Source organism: Hyla sarda, chromosome 3 (assembly GCF_029499605.1).
Source record: "Hyla sarda isolate aHylSar1 chromosome 3, aHylSar1.hap1, whole genome shotgun sequence".
Lineage (NCBI taxonomy): Eukaryota > Metazoa > Chordata > Amphibia > Anura > Hylidae > Hyla > Hyla sarda.
The window spans coordinates 390,315,225-390,333,388 of record NC_079191.1 but is presented as its reverse complement, the minus strand read 5'-3'; the positions used below and the strand labels follow the sequence as shown (position 1 = coordinate 390,333,388).

Genomic DNA, 18,164 nt, shown 5'->3' with positions numbered 1-18,164 from the left:
CGCTTCTAAAGTGAAACTGAAAGTATCCCGGCTGCTCAGTCGGGCTGTTCGGGACCGCCGCGGTGAAATCGCGGCGTCCCGAACAGCTGATCGGACACCGGGAGGGCTCTTACCTGCCTCCTCGGTGTCCGATCGACGAATGACTGCTCCGTGCCTGAGATCCAGGCAGGAGCAGTCAAGCGTCGATAATGCTGATCACAGGCGTGTTAATACACGCCTGTGATCAGGATGAAAGATCAGTGTGTGCAGTGTTATAGGTCCCTATGGGACCTATAACACTGCAAAAAAAAAGTAAAAAAAAAGTGTTAATAAAGGTCATTTAACCCCTTCCCTAATAAAAGTTTGAATCACCCCCCTTTTCCCATAAGAAAAATAAAACAGTGTAAAAAAATAAATAAATAAACATATGTGGTATCGCCGCGTGCGTAAATGTCCGAACTATAAAAATATATCATTAATTAAGCCGTACGGTCAATGGCGTACGCGCAAAAAAATTCCAAAGTCCAAAAAAGCGTATTTTGGTAACTTTTTATAACATTAAAAAATGAATAAAAAGTGATCAAAAAGTCAGATCAAAACAAAAATCATACCAATAAAAACTTCAGATCACGGCGCAAAAAATGAGTCCTCATACCGCCCCGTACGTGGAAAAATAAAAAAGTTATAGGGGTCAGAAAATGACATTTTTAAACGTATAAATTTTCCTGCATGTAGTTATGATTTTTTCCAGAAGTGCGACAAAATCAAACCTATATAAGTAGGGTATCATTTTAACCGTATGGACCTACAGAATAATGATAAGGTGTCATTTTTACCGAAATATGCACTGCGTAGAAACGGAAGCCCCCAAAAGTTACAAAATGGCGTTTTTTTTCCGATTTTGTCGCACAATGATTTTTTTTTCCGTTTCGCCGTGCATTTTTGGGTAAAATGACTAATGTCACTGCAAAGTAGAATTGGCGACGCAAAAAATAAGCCATAATATGGATTTTTATGTGGAAAATTGAAAGGGTTATGATTTTTTAAAGGTAAGGAGGAAAAAACAAAAGTGCAAAAACGGAAAAACCCTGAGTCCTTAAGGGGTTAAGGACACATGACGTACTGAAACGTCCTGTGTCCGCTCCCGATCTATAACGCGGGGCCACGGCGCGCGGCATTGATCGCGGTGCTATTAACCCTTTAGACGCGGCGTTCAAAGTTGAACGCAGCGTCTAAAGTGAAAGTGAAAGTATGTCGGATAGCTCAGTGGGCTGTTCGGGATAGCCGCTGCAAAATCGCGGCACCCCGAACAGCTTACAGGACAGCAGGAGGGTCCCTACCTGCCTCTTCGCTGTCCGATCGCCGAATGACTGCTCAGTGCCTGAGATCCAGGCATGAGCAGTCAAACGGCAGAATCATCGATCACTGGTTTCTTATGAGAAACCAGTGATCAATGTAAAAGATCAGTGTGTGCAGTGTTATAGGTCCCTATGGGATAACAATGATCAGTGTAAGAGATCAGTGTGTGCAGTGTTATAGGTCCCTATGGGATAACAATGATCAGTGTGTGCAGTGTTATAGGTCCCTATGAGATAACAATGATCAGTGTGTGCAGTGTTATAGGTCCCTATGGGAGCTATAACACTGCAAAAAAAAGTGAAAAAAAAGTGAATAAAGATCATTTAACCCCTTCCCTATTAAAAGTTTGAATCACCCCCCTTTTCCCCTAAAAAAAAAAAACACAGTGTAAATAAAAATAAAAATAAACTTATATGGTATCGCCACGTGCGGAAATGTCCGAATTATAAAAATATATTGTCAATTAAACCGCACGGTCAATGGCGTACGCGCAAAACAATTCCAAAGTTCAAAATAGTGCATTGTCATCTTCTGACCCCTATAACTTTTTTATTTTTGCGCGTATGGGGCGGTATGAGCCCTCATACCAACCCACATGTGCAAAAATAAAAAAGTTATAGGGGTCAGAAGATGACAATTTTAAACGTATTAATTTTACTGCATGTAGTTATGATTTTTTCCAGAGGTACGACAAAATCAAACTTATATAAGTAGGGTATCATTTTAATCGTATGGACCTATAGAATAAAGATAAAGTGTCATTTTTACCGAAAAATGTACTACGTAGAAACGGAAGCCCCCAAAAGTTACAAAACAGCGGGGTTTTTTTCAATTTTGTCTCACAATGATTTTTTTTCCCGTTTCACCGTAGATTTTTGGGCAAAATGGCTGACGTCATTACAAAGTAGAATTGGTGGCGCAAAAAATAAGCTATCATATGGATTTTTAGGTGCAAAATTGAAAGAGTTATGATTTTTTAAAGGCAAGGAGTAAAAAACAAAAATGCAAAAACGGAAAAGTCAGACAGTCCGCAATAGTGTCCGCAATAGTGTCAGATTTGGGGACTCTCCACAGACCCATTCAAATGAATGGTAGCGTAACTTGCAGTGGGTTTCCCGCAGCGGGAAACCCGTTGCTAGTTACTATTGTGTGAACGCACCCTAAAAGTGACATTTTAGGGGAGGTACATAAAGCTTTATGCCCGTGGTATTGGTATACAGTGGGGATCAAAAGTTTGGGCACCCCAGGTAAAAATTTTGATTAATGTGCATAAAGAAGCCAAGGAAAGATGGAAAAATCTCCAAAAGACATCAAATTACAGATTGCACATTCTTATAATATGTCAACAAAAGTTAGATTTTGATACAAATAATTATGGCACCGGCGCAATGATGTTTAATTCAGCAGTCTAGATACAACTGGGTGGATCCCTGTATTTCCACTCCAATATTAAGTAAACTAAAAAGTAGGTACAATGGTGTACCGGCGCTATGAGAGTAGGGTAATTTCAAACGTTACTTACTTAATGTAGAAAGGGTTCGTATATAGATACAACGGTCACTGAAAAGAAAAGACAAGTGCCGTGATTGGTCTATTCAATGTCACTCTATTGTATTGTACTGACTATTTGGACATTAATTATACAAGCTAGGTCTCTACTATGGTCCATGCAATCCTCGTATAACTAGAAGTTACGCTGATAACCACACAGTCAATCTTATACCTACGATTCCCAGGTATGGCAACAACACATATGCACACGATTGCTACCTTATTATGCTGCCAACGTGGCTTTACCAGAGTAGTACCTGGTCCTCCAATGTGTCCACAGTTTTTGTTTCCTGGTCCCTCCGGGGGTTATAGGTGGGTTCTTATGACTTGCGTTGTCTTGCTGCGTGACAAGGAGCCGAACGCCAGGAGAACTGCTCCGGCCGGAAGCGTCTCACCGGCTGTCCACCTTGATCTGACAGAACTGAGCCGAGGCCCGTGATTTGCTTAGTGACGTCACTTTACAGCAAAGGCCTAGGGCCAAAAAGATTCTGGATCTGACGCGTTTCAGAAAGTTTGCTTTCCTTCCTCAGAGATCGTTAGAGGTACGGGCTCAAGGCTGTTTATAGGCAGTAATGTCAATCCACCTCAGCATTGTCCTGATTTCCAAGTGCATTATCCAAGGTTTTCTTAATTACATCAAAATAAGATTTGGGTCAAGTTCCTTTAACTATAACAGCAGTCCCCATGCAAAAAACGCACTGAAAACGCACCTTCAATGTCGCACCATGTGAATTGAGTCAGATTTCTAAAATGTTCAAAAACTTGCTGGAAGGGCTAAATAAAGGTGTAGTAAAATCTGAATTATGATATAATAGTGTTATAAAAATGACAAATCACGGGCCTCGGCTCAGTTCTGTAAGATCAAGGTGGCCGGCCGGTGAGACGCTTCCGGCCGGAGCAGTTCTCCCGACGTTCAGCTACTTGTCACGCAGCAAGACAACGCAAGTCATAAGAACCCACCTATAACCCCTGGAGGGACCAGGAAACAAAAACCATGGACACATTGGAGGAACAGGTACTACGCTAGTAAAGCCACGTTGGCGGCATAATAAGGCAGCGACCGTGTGCAAATGTGTTGTTGCCATACCTGGGAATCAGAGGTATAAGATTGACTGTGTGGTTATCAGCGTAACTTCTAGTTATACGAGGATTGCATGGACCATAGTATAGAGACCTAGCTTGTATAATTAATGTCCAAATAGTCAGTACAATACAATAGAGTGACAGTGAATAGACCAATCACGGCACTTGTCTTTTCTTTTCAGTGACCGTTGTATCTATATTTGAACCCTTTCTACATTAAGTACCGTTTGAAATTACCCTACTCTCATAGCGCCGATACACCATTGTACCTATTAAAAGTTAGATTTTATTTCCATCATTTACACTTTCAAAATAACAGAAAACAAAAAAATGGCGTCTGCAAAAGTTTGGGCACCCTGCAGAATTTATAGCATGCACTGCCCCCTTTGCAAAGCTGAGACCTGCCAGTGTCATGAATTGTTCTCAATCATCATCTGGGAAGACCAGGTGATGTCAATCTCCAAGGTTTTAAATGCCCAGACTCATCTGACCTTGCCCCAACAATCAGCACCATGGGTTCTTCTAAGCAGTTGTCTATAAATCTGAAACTGAAAATAGTTGACGCTCACAAAGCTGGAGAAGGCTATAAGAAGAAAGCAAAACATTTTCAGATGTCAGTATCCTCTGTTCGGAATGTAATTAAGAAATGGCAGTCATCAGGAACAGTGGAAGTTAAAGCAAGATCTGGAAGACCAAGAAAAATATCAGACAGAACAGCTCGCAGGATTGTGAGAAAAACAATTCAAAACCCACATTTGACTGCACAATCCCTCCAGAGAGAGTTGGCAGACACTGGAGTTGTGGTACACTATTCCACTATAAAGAGATACTTGTACAAATATGGTCTTCATGGAAGAGTCATCAGAAGAAAACCTCTTCTACGTCCTCACCACAAAAATCCCCGTTTGAACGTTGCAAATGAACATGTAGACAAGCCTGATGCATTTTGGAAACAAGTTCTGTGGACCGATGAGGTTTTAATTGAACTTTTTGGCCGGAATGAGCAAAGGTACGTTTGGAGAAGGAGGGGAACAGAATTTAATGAAAAGAACCTCTGTCTAACTGTTAAGCATGGAGGTGGATCAATCATGCTTTGGGGTTGTATTGCAGCCAGTGGCACAGGCAACATCTGAACAGTAGAAAGAAAAATGGATTCAATAAAATTTCAGCAACTTTTGGATGCTAACTTGATGCCATCTGTGAAAAAGCTGAAGTTAAAGAGAGGATGGCTTCTACAAATGGATAATGATCCTAAACACACCTCGAAATCCACAGGGGATTACATCAAGAGGCGTAAACTGAAGGTTTTGCCATGGCCTTCACAAACTCCTGTCCTCAACATAATTGAAAATCTATGGATAGACCTTAACCCCTTAATGACCAAGTCCATTTTCCCCTTAAGGACCAGGCCAATTTTATTTTTGCGTTTTCTTTTTTTCCTCCTCGCCTTCTAAAATCCATAACTCTTTTATATTTCCATCTACAGACCCATGTAAGGGCTTGTTTTTTGCGTGACCAATTGTACTTTGTAATGAAACCTCTCATTTTACCATAAAATGTACGGAAAACCCACAAAAAAATTTAGGGAGGAAATTTAAATGAAAAACAACATTTTGCACATTTTGGAGGGTTTTATTTTCACACTGTACACTTTACGGTAAAAATGACATGTGTTCTTTATTCTGTGGGTCAACACGATTAAAATGATACCCATGGCTAGATACTTTTATATTTTTGTACCGCTTAAAAAAAATCTAAAACTTTTTGAACAAAATCATTAATCTAAAATCGCCCTATTTTGACCACCTATAACTTTTTCATTTTTCCGTATATAGGGCGGTATGAGGGCTCATTTTTTGCGCCGTCATCTGTACTTTTTTTATGTACCATATTTGCATATATAAAACTTTTAGATAATTTTTTATTAATTTTTTTTAATAAAATGTGACAAAAAAGCAGCATTTTTGGATTTTTTGAATTTTTTACGTTTACGCCATTCACCGTACGGGATCATTAACATTATATTTTGATATTTCGGACATTTACGCACGCGGCGATACCAAATATGTTTATAAAAAAAAAATGTTAACACTTTTTGGGGGTAAAATGGGAAAATTTTTATTGGGGGAGGGGATTTTTAATTTTTTTTTTACTTTTTATTTATACATTTTTCAACTTTTTTTTTACACATTTTAGGTCCCCATAGGGGACTATCTATAGCAATCCTTTGATTGCTAATACTGTGCAGTGCTATGCATAGGACACAGTACTGCTCAGTATTATCGGTGATCTTCTGCTCTGGTCTGCTCAATCGCAGACCAGAGCAGAAGACCCGGGGAGAAGGCCGGAGCCAGGTAAGGGGACCTCCAGCTGTCATGCTGGATGATCGGATCCCCGCGGCAGCGCTGCAGGCGATTCGATCATCCAATCCAAGTGCCGCAATGCTGCAGATGCCGTGATCTGTATTGATCACGGCATCGGAGGGGTTAATGGCGGACATCCGCGCGATCGCGGATGTCGCCCATTACGGGCGGGTCCCCGACTGCTGCTAGCAGCCGGAACCTGCCGTGTATGACGCGAGCACCCTTCCGATGCTCGGTGTCATACACAGGACGTAAATGTACGTCCTGGTGCGGGAAGTCCCGCCAAACCAGGACGTACATTTACGTCCGTGGTCATTAAGGGGTTAAAAGAGCAGTGCGTGACAGACAGCCCAGAAATCTCAAAGAACTGGAAGACCTTTGTAAGGAGGAATGGGCAAAGATACCTCAAACAAGAATTGAAAGGCTCTTGGCTGGCTACAAAAAGCGTTTACAAGCTGTGATACTTGCCAAAGGGGGCAGTACAAGATATTAACTCTGCAGGGTGCCCAAACTTTTGCAGATGCCATTTTTTTTGTTTTCTGTTATTTTGAAAGTGTAAATGATGGAAATAAAATCTAACTTTTGTTGACATATTATAAGAATGTCTAATATTTAATTTGATGCCTTTTGGAGATTTTTCCATCTTTCCTTGGCTTTTTTATGCACATTAATACAAAGTTTTACCTGGGGTGCCCAAACTTTTGATCCCCACTGTATGATGTTTAAGTCAATTCCCTGACCTCTCTGGGGTATTTTTAGCATTAAACTTAGCACAACACACTGCATGGGTTAGCCCTTCAATTGCCTTTCACAAACCTGTACTGCCTTAAGAACTGTTCAAGAACTTTTGGAAGAAGTTAAGTTGTTTGGTAAAGTTCCCCATTTGCATTGATTTCCACTGCCAGGCTATATCTGTACACGTAACATCCACATCACCCTAACTGCTATAAGCCAGGATACTATACCAGGGCATGTCCCATGGGAACCTATTTACCAACAACTGGGAAGCCCAGTCACTGCCCATTGAAATAAATCTGCTTTAACAGATATACTGTGACAAGAAAAACTGTAGAACTCCACTTAATTTTCTGGTAAAGTGACACTTCCCCTTACTAAACTGGAAAGCACTGGACTGTCCTGAGGCAAAATGATGTAGACAACAATTTTATTGTTTTGACCCCTTTGATAGAATGCTGAACTATCCTTGCAGCAGGACTCAGCTAGGCACAGTTTTGAGCTTGATTGTAGACAGGACTAGTGAGAATGTGGCCTATATGTTGGAGGTATGCCTGACATTAGCTATACCTAGGCTCACAGAAATCAGTCTCCTCATGAATGTGTAGTGTGACAGAACAGAGGAGCTGACATATACTCTTGGCTAGGCCAAGGCTTTGAGTCAACTGAACAAAAGGACAATGTTATATCCCACCCTATTCCCCAGAAGAGGAGGGTGGACTTGGGACAGGATCCTGTATTCATTGGTCAAGAGTCACATTGTGATCAACTATTCAGCTGTACAGAATGATGCAAAATATTAAAAGACTATTCCTTGTAGACTCCAGAGCCTTACTGTGACAGAGATGTTGTGCTACCACAGCTCACGCTCTCCTCTCGTTCACTGCAAATAGGCCCAAGGTCAAATTCATTATGCAATGGGCTTGAATAGTCCTGGAATTTTTAACCTCTTTTCAGAAACTGTCTACTCTGTAGAGCAGAATTAATTGACTGCAAAATGAAACTTATATTTAGGGTAGGACTGGCCCATCAGAGGACCAACCAGTAGGACAAGCCATGAGGCAATAACCTACCCCTTATATAGGGCCGCAAAGGTCTAGCAAATGACAACCTCATTTAAAGCTGACTTTTGGCTATGAACAGTCACAACTTCCTCCTCATTTTTCTTCTACATAATGCAGTTTCGTGGAATTATTTGCAAAAATAGTTTGTATTAGTATAGGCGTTTTTATTTGGCAGTTTCTTTCTTTAAAAAAAAGAAAAAAAAACACCATGGGGGAGATTTATCAAAACCTGTCCAGAGGAAAAGTTGCTGTGTTGCCCATAGCAACCAATCAGATTGCTTCTTTCATTTTGTAGAGGCCTTTTCAAAATTAAAAGAAACGATCTGATTGGTTGCTATGGGCAACACAGCAACTTTTCCTCTGGACAGGTTTTGATAAATCTCCCCCATATCCAGAGCATGCTGCAATTTTATAAACTGCCACTAATGACACAAAAGGTTAAGAAAAAACACCATAACAAACTCCACCATGTGGATATGGCATTTTTATGGCCCTATAGACACCCAGCTAACATCTGGCTGCATCCTTTTTGTCCCAAACAAACGCCATGCGGCGAGTAAAACAACTACACAACTTCCAGTGGAGCATACAGCAGCTGATAAGCACTGGAAGGATTAAGATTTTGAAATAAAAGTAATTTACAAATCTATTTAACTTTCTGGCACCAGTTGATTTAAAAAAAAAAAAATAATGTTTTCCACCGGAGTACCCCTTTAATGTGAACTTGCAAAATGTAGGGGAGCCTTTTAAAAAATGTCTACTGGTGAGCACGAGAACGTTTTTGTTGGATGCCAACTTGGGACTTAGCAACAGCAGAACTCTTGACTACCCAGTAGTAAACTAAATGTACAATAGTGACACCAACCCAAGTTTTTCAAGACCTTCATTCATGCTTACATTTTATTTACTGCCATCCCTTTAAATCTACTTTTTAATTTAATGAAAAGCAATCTGCCCTTTATTTAAGGGGCACACCACCCACTTAAAAAATGATGTCACAGACATTCTGAATGAGCAGGTGATCTATTCCAGGACCGCTGCCACATTTTGCTTTCCTCAATCTGTGTCCTACATATCTCCAGCCATTTGTTCCCAGTGCTGAGCAACAGTTTACAATGTTAGCAGCAGCTGCTATAACACAGAGCTGGAAGCTTTCTAAATGCAGTGCCGGCTATAGCTGGCTGTGAATACTGAAACCCTAGCCACAGTGTGAGAGCGAAAGACCATGCAAGACAAGTCAAGGCAGAGTATAAAACCCCCAGTACACGGCATACTGCATTGATATATCTATTCTACTCATTTATGAAAAATACAAATATCTCTTATTATTACATATGGGGATATTAAAAACCTAAGATGAAAGTCATGGACATTTAAAGCAGACTGTAAGGCTAGGTTCACACTACCGAATTACCGCCTGCCTTTGAAATTGCAGGCAGAAATTCCGCTTACTAAAATGTATGGTGTAGTGAATGGATTTCCGTTTGAAAATTTCCGCCTGAAGAATAGCGTTGCTCATTCTTCAGGAGGAAATACAAGCGGAACACATTGGAGTCTATTGGAGACTGCAGTGTCCGCACGGTCCTAGCGCCGACTGATTCAGTCGGCGCTGGCCGCACTCGGAATCTCCGGGCAGAAATCAGAGATTCCGTAGTGTGAACCTAGCCTAAGACTCACGGCAGAAGGCGGTAGCACTAAGGGTAGTAGTGGATCCGCTGGACCTGTGTGGTAGATGACGTGGGCCGTGCCAAGAAGCAGAGTCTGATTTTCACCAGAGCCCGCCACAAAGTGGGATCGTCTTGCTGCGGCAGGCGGCACCCAGGTCGCTACCCCAGGCACAACTTGACCACACAGGCGGCTGAGGAGGTTCGAGGCAAAGGAGAGATACAGCTAGTCCTGGTCAGAATAGCAGAAGGTCAGTGCTGGCGGCACAGGTGCGTGGAAAGGAACGTGGGAGGAGGTCAAAGGCAGGCGGCACGGGAGCAAGGACTGGTAACGGAACAGAGGGGTCAGGAACAGCAAGGCAAGACACAGGAAAGCTTTAGCTAGGGCACAATGGTAACAAAGATCCGGCAGAGGTTTGTGGGAGGTGCTGGTACTTAAAACAAAGGTGCAGGTGTATGCCATAATTATGGGCATACTGGCCTTTTAAATCAGAGAGCTCCGGCGTGCACGTGCCCTAGGAGGCAGGGGACACTGAGGAAGGACGAACAGGACAGCAGAGGGCAGAGGTGATTGACAGGCTGGGATTCGCATGAGGGAATGTCCCGCAATGCGAATTCCACCCCCGCCGGCTGGGGAGGAAAGCGCTCACGGCCAGCGTGTCTGGCCGGCGCGCTGGGCGTTACACAGACATCTGAGGAAGTCCTCATATATGTAATAGAACTATATGTCTATGGTCAGTCTTACAGCTGGGTCATCTTAGCAATTTAAACAAGAATATACCATCTGGCCACCATTTATATAAACTACAAAGAGATGCATTGTTTGCAGCAAGAGTAGAGAATAGTGAATCTTAAATAAATATACTGTATATATATATTAGAGTCCATTCTGTTAGCCTCTGTAGTGATCTTACAGTCCACAACATTAAACTATAAGTATATCCAAATCCATACTACAATATTGTTATCTGAAGCCAAATGCTAAAAGACAATTTTTGACTGGGTGTGGACCTCCCGTCCTATCAGAAGGTCCAGATCATAGTTGGTAACAAAGCCATTTAATGTGGGTAACTTATACTGGGCATAAACATGTGATACTTGTCTACAGATTGTATTGTTTTCTATAGGATGTGACCATAATCTAATGTATATAACAGCTGGATGACTGTGATGATGTTGGATTTTAACATGTCTTATGCATGTTCCGCTGTGTATTTGATCTAATTTGCATTCATGTGGTGCATTGGAGCTATGATGAAGAAAAAAGGAATTCTAACCCTTATGTACTAGTACACCTCTTCTACCATATACAGAACTGTTGCTATTGTTAGGTGTACACTTTAAGGATACGGCCACACATGGCAGAAATGCTGCATATTAGCATCACAGAATTTCTGTGTAGAAAATCCAAAGCATCTACTTATTAACTAAGTGGATGAGATGATAAAATCTGGAATTTAAGTACCCTCTAGGTTTTCTCCCTTTATCCCACTCCATGATGTGAAAGCTACTAGATGGTACCAGTTCTCATCCCAAGAGTGGTCCCTGTGTGGGTATCGGCTGGCCTAGGGGAGTTGTGGTCAATTGACTGACTAGTATAGTCAAATACAAGAAAGAGAGTGAAGGCAGGCAGATAAGGGTTAACAATCTGGGTGAAGCACAGGAAAGACAGTAAAGTACACTAAGGTCAGGCAGAGGCAGAGTTAGGAGATCAGACACAGGTCAAAGACAGGAACCAAAAAGCTTTTCAGAACACATTTGCTATGGTAAACCACAATGTTGCTCAGGCATAGGTGAATGGGTGGAACACCATTCAATAGGTAATGCAGGATCTAGAGTGCTTGTGTTGGCCCTAGAGAGCAGTGTGCACCTACTGGTCAGTCCAACAACCACAACAGGAGGACAGGCAGCAAAATGGTTAATCACTTTCAAGAAGGATGGGAGCAGTGAATGCAGTGGTGGTTACACAGGCCAACTACCACTGTAGTAGACCACTGTTCTCTTGCCTAGTGTGGATGGAACCATAGTATCTCTGCATAACCTACATGTTACAGTTGGCAGAACTGGTTATTACCATCACTGCTGTAGTTTATGCTGTATTCAGCTTACAATGGCCTATGAGAGGCCATGAATCCATGGTATGCTGGGCCCATCGTATGTTGAAGGCACACAGTATTAGATACTTTTAAGTTTGTTCATATGTCTTAGTTGTGTAGTCAGCTTAAAGTACTCCGGCCCTAAGACATCTTATCCCCTTTCCAAAGACAGTTCCTGACACAGACAGAGGTGTCAGCAGAGAGCACTGTTGTGAGACTGGAAAGAACTACACAACTTCCTCTGTAGTATACAGCAGCTGATAAGTACTGAAAGTCTTCAGATTTTAAATAGAAGTAATTTACAAATCTGTTTAACTTTCTGTCACCAGTTGATTTGAAAACATATGTTTTCCACTGGTGTACCCCTTTTAGGCTGCTTAAAGAAAAGGATCCATACATAGAAGGGGCAAAGATGTATCTCTGTGGACCAGTGGCAATCATATGTGAATACTACATGATGATCATGCACAGACAATGCATAATGGAGTTGTCTCTGTATTTCACTTTAGTGGTTAAAAGTTCTTTTGGAAACATTTCTACGACACCCTTACTAAATTGCCAATTCTGCACTATTTGTAGCTGTACATCTGTGCATGGTTTGCTGCCTTCAGCTTTTGGCTCAATGTAGCTTTTACATCAGTTTTGCAGAGTGATTCACACAACATGGGACTATATTACAAATTGCATTCTCTTGTGTTAGGCTACTTTCATACTATGATAGAGGCTACAAACTTTTACTGCCATTAACGTCCGTTATTGTAACGTAGCCTAACGGGAGTCATAACGGGCACAGAGGATCCCATTCACTTGAATATAGATAGAGAAGGACAAAAATAGGAAGCGCTCCCAGAGTAGAATGCAATGCTGTATCTTGTGTCAGATTTTGCTAATAGCTCACAGAATGTAGTTGTGAGTAGTAAAGTGGGAGCTGCTGCGCTCCGACCGGGGCTGGACTCTTATGCAAGAGCCAGTAGAGAATCAAGATAGGCAACTAGGAGTTACAAAAACCGGTCTTTAGAAGGCGCTGCTCGCATGAATCCCATGAATCCGTCTGAGCTTACTCTTAAGTGATTTAGAGTGGGTGACAGCACATTCACTCTCTCCAGATGGCAATAAGAGAATATGGAAGGATCTGGCTGAATCGCATCTATAGAGATGGACAGAGGGCGGATTGTTTAGATGACGTGGAGGTGAAGGAGGAGATCTGGATGAGCTTCAGAGGAGTATCTTGACAGATTTGCCTGTCAAATAAAGGGGGCGGGGGGATTTCTATACGTGGATCACATTTACTCGGTTTGACTTTTCTCCTGGCCCCCAGTTGCAGTAGCAATGGTGAGTGTTAGGTTATGTTTACATGGCATCATTTTAGCAAAATTTCCACCGAAAAACTTCTGAGCAGATTCTGCAGAAAAAATTTACAAGTCAATTCTGCTGCATGGTGCAGCAGAATCCCATTTTCCCTGGAATTTTCTAGCATAATTTTTCTGCCGTATTTCGCTCGGAAATTCTGCTGTATAAACATGGCCTTAAACTGCTCTAACAGTGTGAAAACTGTCTGTTTTCACATCTACTGGTGCAGTCTATTTTGTCTGCATTTGATGACCTTCATCCACTATTTTGCATGCAGTCACTACTTTTCGAAATGTATAAGGGTGGGTTCTCACCACGATTTTGCTATATGGTTTCAGCATACAGTTTCATTAAAAAAAAAAAAACGTATGCAACCGCACAGAAAACCGTGCCCATAGACTTCCCATTCAAAACCATATGCACCATATTGTATACGGTTGTCTCTATTTTTCAAACCATACGGTTTTTTACTTTTTTTTTCGGACAGAAAACCATGGCCTACCATGGTTTTTGGTCCGGGTGAAAAACTGCATAAAACCGTATATGTTTTTTTTTTTTTAACATGGGAGTCAATCGGAACCGTACAGAACCGTATGTGCGTACGGTTCCATCCAGTTTTCACCATATGGTTTTTGACTTTCCGCAGTTTTTTTTCTTCGAATTTCAATCAAACAAGTGAAACTTTATTCATAATGGAGTGAAAAGTTCAAAATGTATGCTGCATTCCCAATATCACAGTGAGTCGTTATTAATAAAAGATTGACGTATTTTGGGTTTATTTAAACCATCACTGTATATTTGCAAATAATAGGGTTAATTGGAACCTAACCCTGTATAACAGGTTGTATACAGCCATATCCAGTCTATTATTATTCTTTGTAGTGGATATTACATAGGCTATTAGACTGGCTAGTACCTATCCCACTGACCATAAATGACCTACATATTGGGGATGAGATACATTGCATTGTATTTTAACCTTTCTTTCCAACTGGGGTTTAAGTTTAATATGTCTATTAAAAGTTAAAAGTTGTGTATACATTTTTAGTATGACCTGCCAGTGGCTTTTAAGGCCTTTCGTTGATACATTGTAAAAGAGAACCTATGGCACTGGTAATGATGCATTGTCCATCTCAATGTATACATGCCATTCTTTGACCGCTTTTATGTGAACATGTTCAGGATGCAACTGCTGTTGTAGAGCCTCGACCTGAAACCATCATCGTGATCTAATGCTGTGAGTTCAAGCCACTAGCCCCGCAGTTGGTTAGGACTTCCATTCATAATACACTACTGAGAAGGCAGGCTTTGGTGGTGAATAAGTATGGTGAAACTCTCTAGAAATGTGCATGGGAGCACTGTTTGGGTGGTACCGGATATGGGTGCACTCTCTACTTGTGGTACTCTTATATAGGCACTTTATATCAGGCACCAAGTCACTCTCTGGCAGCTACAGAGTAGGAGGACACACTCTGGCAGACAATGTATATGGGGTTATTATTAAATATTTTTTCTACCCCTTAAAATAGTGCGATCTGGCAATGTGGCCCTTCAACCAAAAAGTTATTTCTATACAATTTCTTCAATCTCTTCTCACACATAAGGTTCATTTTGCCCAGGACAAGAAAAACAATACAACTTACAAATATGTTTCTTTTAAATGTTTATTGTATAATATAAAACTACAAAAAGACTGCTCATTTCCATGTACATTTGCCCAATTGTTTTGCTTTACAGCCCATACCTACAAGTGAATACAGTAATTTGATATCAGACGTGTCTGTCGTATTGCATAGAAAAGGCACAGCTGTAAGGTCTGTAGGAGGAAAATGCGGCCTTCGTTTAGACAGTGAAAGTTTCATGCATTGCCCAATTAAAGAAAAAAAGAAAAATTTACATTTTCTGCAAAGACAAAAATGATAAAATTTGCATAAAAGTGAGAAGTTTGGTGTTCCAGTATTTGAAAAACACTTAATATTATATAAACTCTAATGCAAATAAGTTTGAGTAATTTGTTTGTTGAGGGATGTGTAAGTGCAATGTAACAGAGAGACAAAGTAAAGGGGTTGTCCAGGATTAGAAGGAAGTCTGATTATTCGTTTCTTCCACAAACAACGCCACTCCTGTCCATGCCTGTTATTGCAATGAACAAAGAGTCCCAGTACTCACCAATATTTTAAGCTTGTGTGGTAGTTTATTGTAAATCCTACAAACAGGACGTCTTCTGGCACTTGGCCTTTCTCTGCTGTCAGCAAAGGAAGGTCAAGTGCTGAAATGCGTCATGTTTGTAGGATTTACAATAAACTACCACACAAGCTTGAAATATTGGTGAGTGCTGGGACTCTTGTTCATTCCTATATCTACTTATCCTCGTGCACCACCCAAAACCGATATGCCGACCCACCTATATCGCATCATCTGCCTGTTATTGCAACTGAACTCCATTCACTTGTATGGATCTGAACTGCAAACAGACACAACCAATGGGACAAGAGTGCCACTTTTTTGAAAGAAAGAAAATAATTTGTTCTAACACAAGACAACCCTTTACACTTACTCATAGAAATTTGATCATTGTGATAATAATACATATAAAGGTAAAACTACAAATTTCTACAATATTTTCGGAATATTTGTACAATGTTTAGGAAATATAACTAAAATCCTGTAGAGGGCAGGCACAACACAGTTTGAGTCATTTCATGTATCATGTACATAAAACTATAGAAACGTAATACAATATTTTGATATCAGAGAAAAATACTACGATGTGTGTAACACTTTAGGCGTCACCAATATGACTTTAGTAATATTTAGTCTGGAGTAGCTAAATTATTGATGGACTGGCTAAAAAGCTTGCCTGGGGTGCCAACGGGTGACCAAAACACTTTTACGTATTAAACTTATGTGGGGCTGTCATCAATTGTCATTTCTAATGTACAAGGATTGGAACTAGCCATAGATAATGAAATAAACTCTGTACTCTGGATTGAAAAATGGCATATGTTAAAGTAGCCGGCAGAAGAAGGAAAAATCTATTTACAAAAAAAAAAATCCCCTTTTTTAGTTGGTAAACGACTAAAATTCTTTAAACCTTGTGTATTATAATGGAATTATAAAGAAAAATAATGCTACTACTAATAATAATTATAATAATAATCATAAAGCTTCAGATATATATGATCTGACTCAATTATTGTTATAAACAACATGGAAAGTTTTTAGGGGCTTTACATCCTAAATCTATTATTTAGAAAATCTGATTAATATAACCAGATAGCATTAGAAAAATTCCATATTTCTCCAATACCCATAATTCAATTCCACTTCAACCCGAGTGTTCTAAGACAGACTGCTTGCTAGGTACGACTCTCCATAAAAAGTAGAAAAATGGTAGATATGCCGCAGTAACACCATGGCATTCCTACATAGAAATTATATAGGATTTTTCTTTAACAGACATTCAGGTAAAGAACCTATTTAAAGGGAAATATACAGCCGATTCACCTGCACTAAACCTAATACACAGGGTTATAATGTGGATGAACCAGATTAAAATAAGATAAAACTTAGCTGGATGTGTGGTCCGGTTCCAGAAATAGACCAGTTATTAGCCTTCAATGCTAAAATATTAAACTCCAGATTTGCACAAAAGAGGCGGGACTCTGCATACCCAGCATCCCTGCCTCCATTCGCTTTGGGAAAGGAGGCAGGGAAGCTCAGTATGCTGCGTCCCACCTCCATTGCTTAAAGCTGGCAATCAACATATTAGCAATGTTGGCTAATAAAGGGTGTATCCACGCAACCAGACACAGATCCAGGTAATTTATACCTTGTTTTAATACGGTTTACCCACACTATAACCCTGTGGATTAGGTTTAGTGCCGGTAAACCTCTTGTCCGTTTCACTCTAAACAGGTTCTCTAGTTAAGCATCTATTAATAATGCAGGTTGCAGCAGGATTTCAATGGTGTCACTGCTGCTAACCTACCAAACCTCTTTCTACTTTTTATGAAGAATCATAAAGGTGAACCGGATGTCCGTTTCCCTTTAAAAGTAAGATGCACAAGCAAAGCTAGTTTACAAATCAGTAAGTGCTGTAAAAATATTCCTACTAGGGTCCCAAGTAAAACAAAGTTGGAAGACAGGTAATACTTCTCAAATTTTAAATGTTTCAAATAGGCTGTGCACATGTAAATGTTAGCTTCAAGACAAAGCAAAAAGTGGTTGTCTGGGATTAGAAAAACATAGCTGCTCAATTTGAAGCGTGTCATTTAAAAATAGTTTTGCCATGTCATGAACACTTGTCAAATGTTTTGATGAGTTGTGGTCTCAGTGCTGAGACCCCCACCTATCTGCAGGTATAGGCTGATAGCTTGATTCACTTCTTGGCTCAATGCTTGCTCCGACTCATTGCAGAAAACAGGCTTCATTATAGTCTGGAAGGCAGTCTCTAGAGATTGGTAAGGGTCTCACACCAAGACCCGAGCTGATCAAAACTTTTGACATGTCTGCATTTTTTAAATGACAATAAAGTTTTAAAGAACATCATGAGTCATGTCTGGTATTGCAGCACAGCTCCATTGAAATGAAGTTGTCTGATGTCGTGCTATTGTTGACAGTAGCCATGTTTTCCTAATGCTAGAGAACTCTGTTCTAATCTCAGAGAACCCCTAACTTTACATTTCAAATACTGGAACACCAAACTGGATCTTTAGTTCTGCACCTATTGAGGGGTATGGCAGACATTTTCCTATCCTTGCCTCACACCCACTTTTGAAATGGACATACATTCCTAAACAGAGTACATTCCTACCATACATTCTGTACATGTTACAATCCAGATGTTAGCTTCACAATAAAATAAATATATTTACAAAAAAAAAAAAAAAAAGAACGAACGAAAGAAATAAAAAATAA

General features: G+C 40.4%; 1 long non-coding RNA gene across 1 annotated transcript in view; it reads left to right on the top strand.

Annotated features, from left to right (window-relative positions):
* The window catches only part of LOC130362876 (uncharacterized), a 92,613-nt gene that overhangs the window by 4,294 nt on the left and 70,155 nt on the right, over positions 1 to 18,164 (top strand). The gene's annotated exons all lie outside the window — the stretch shown is intronic.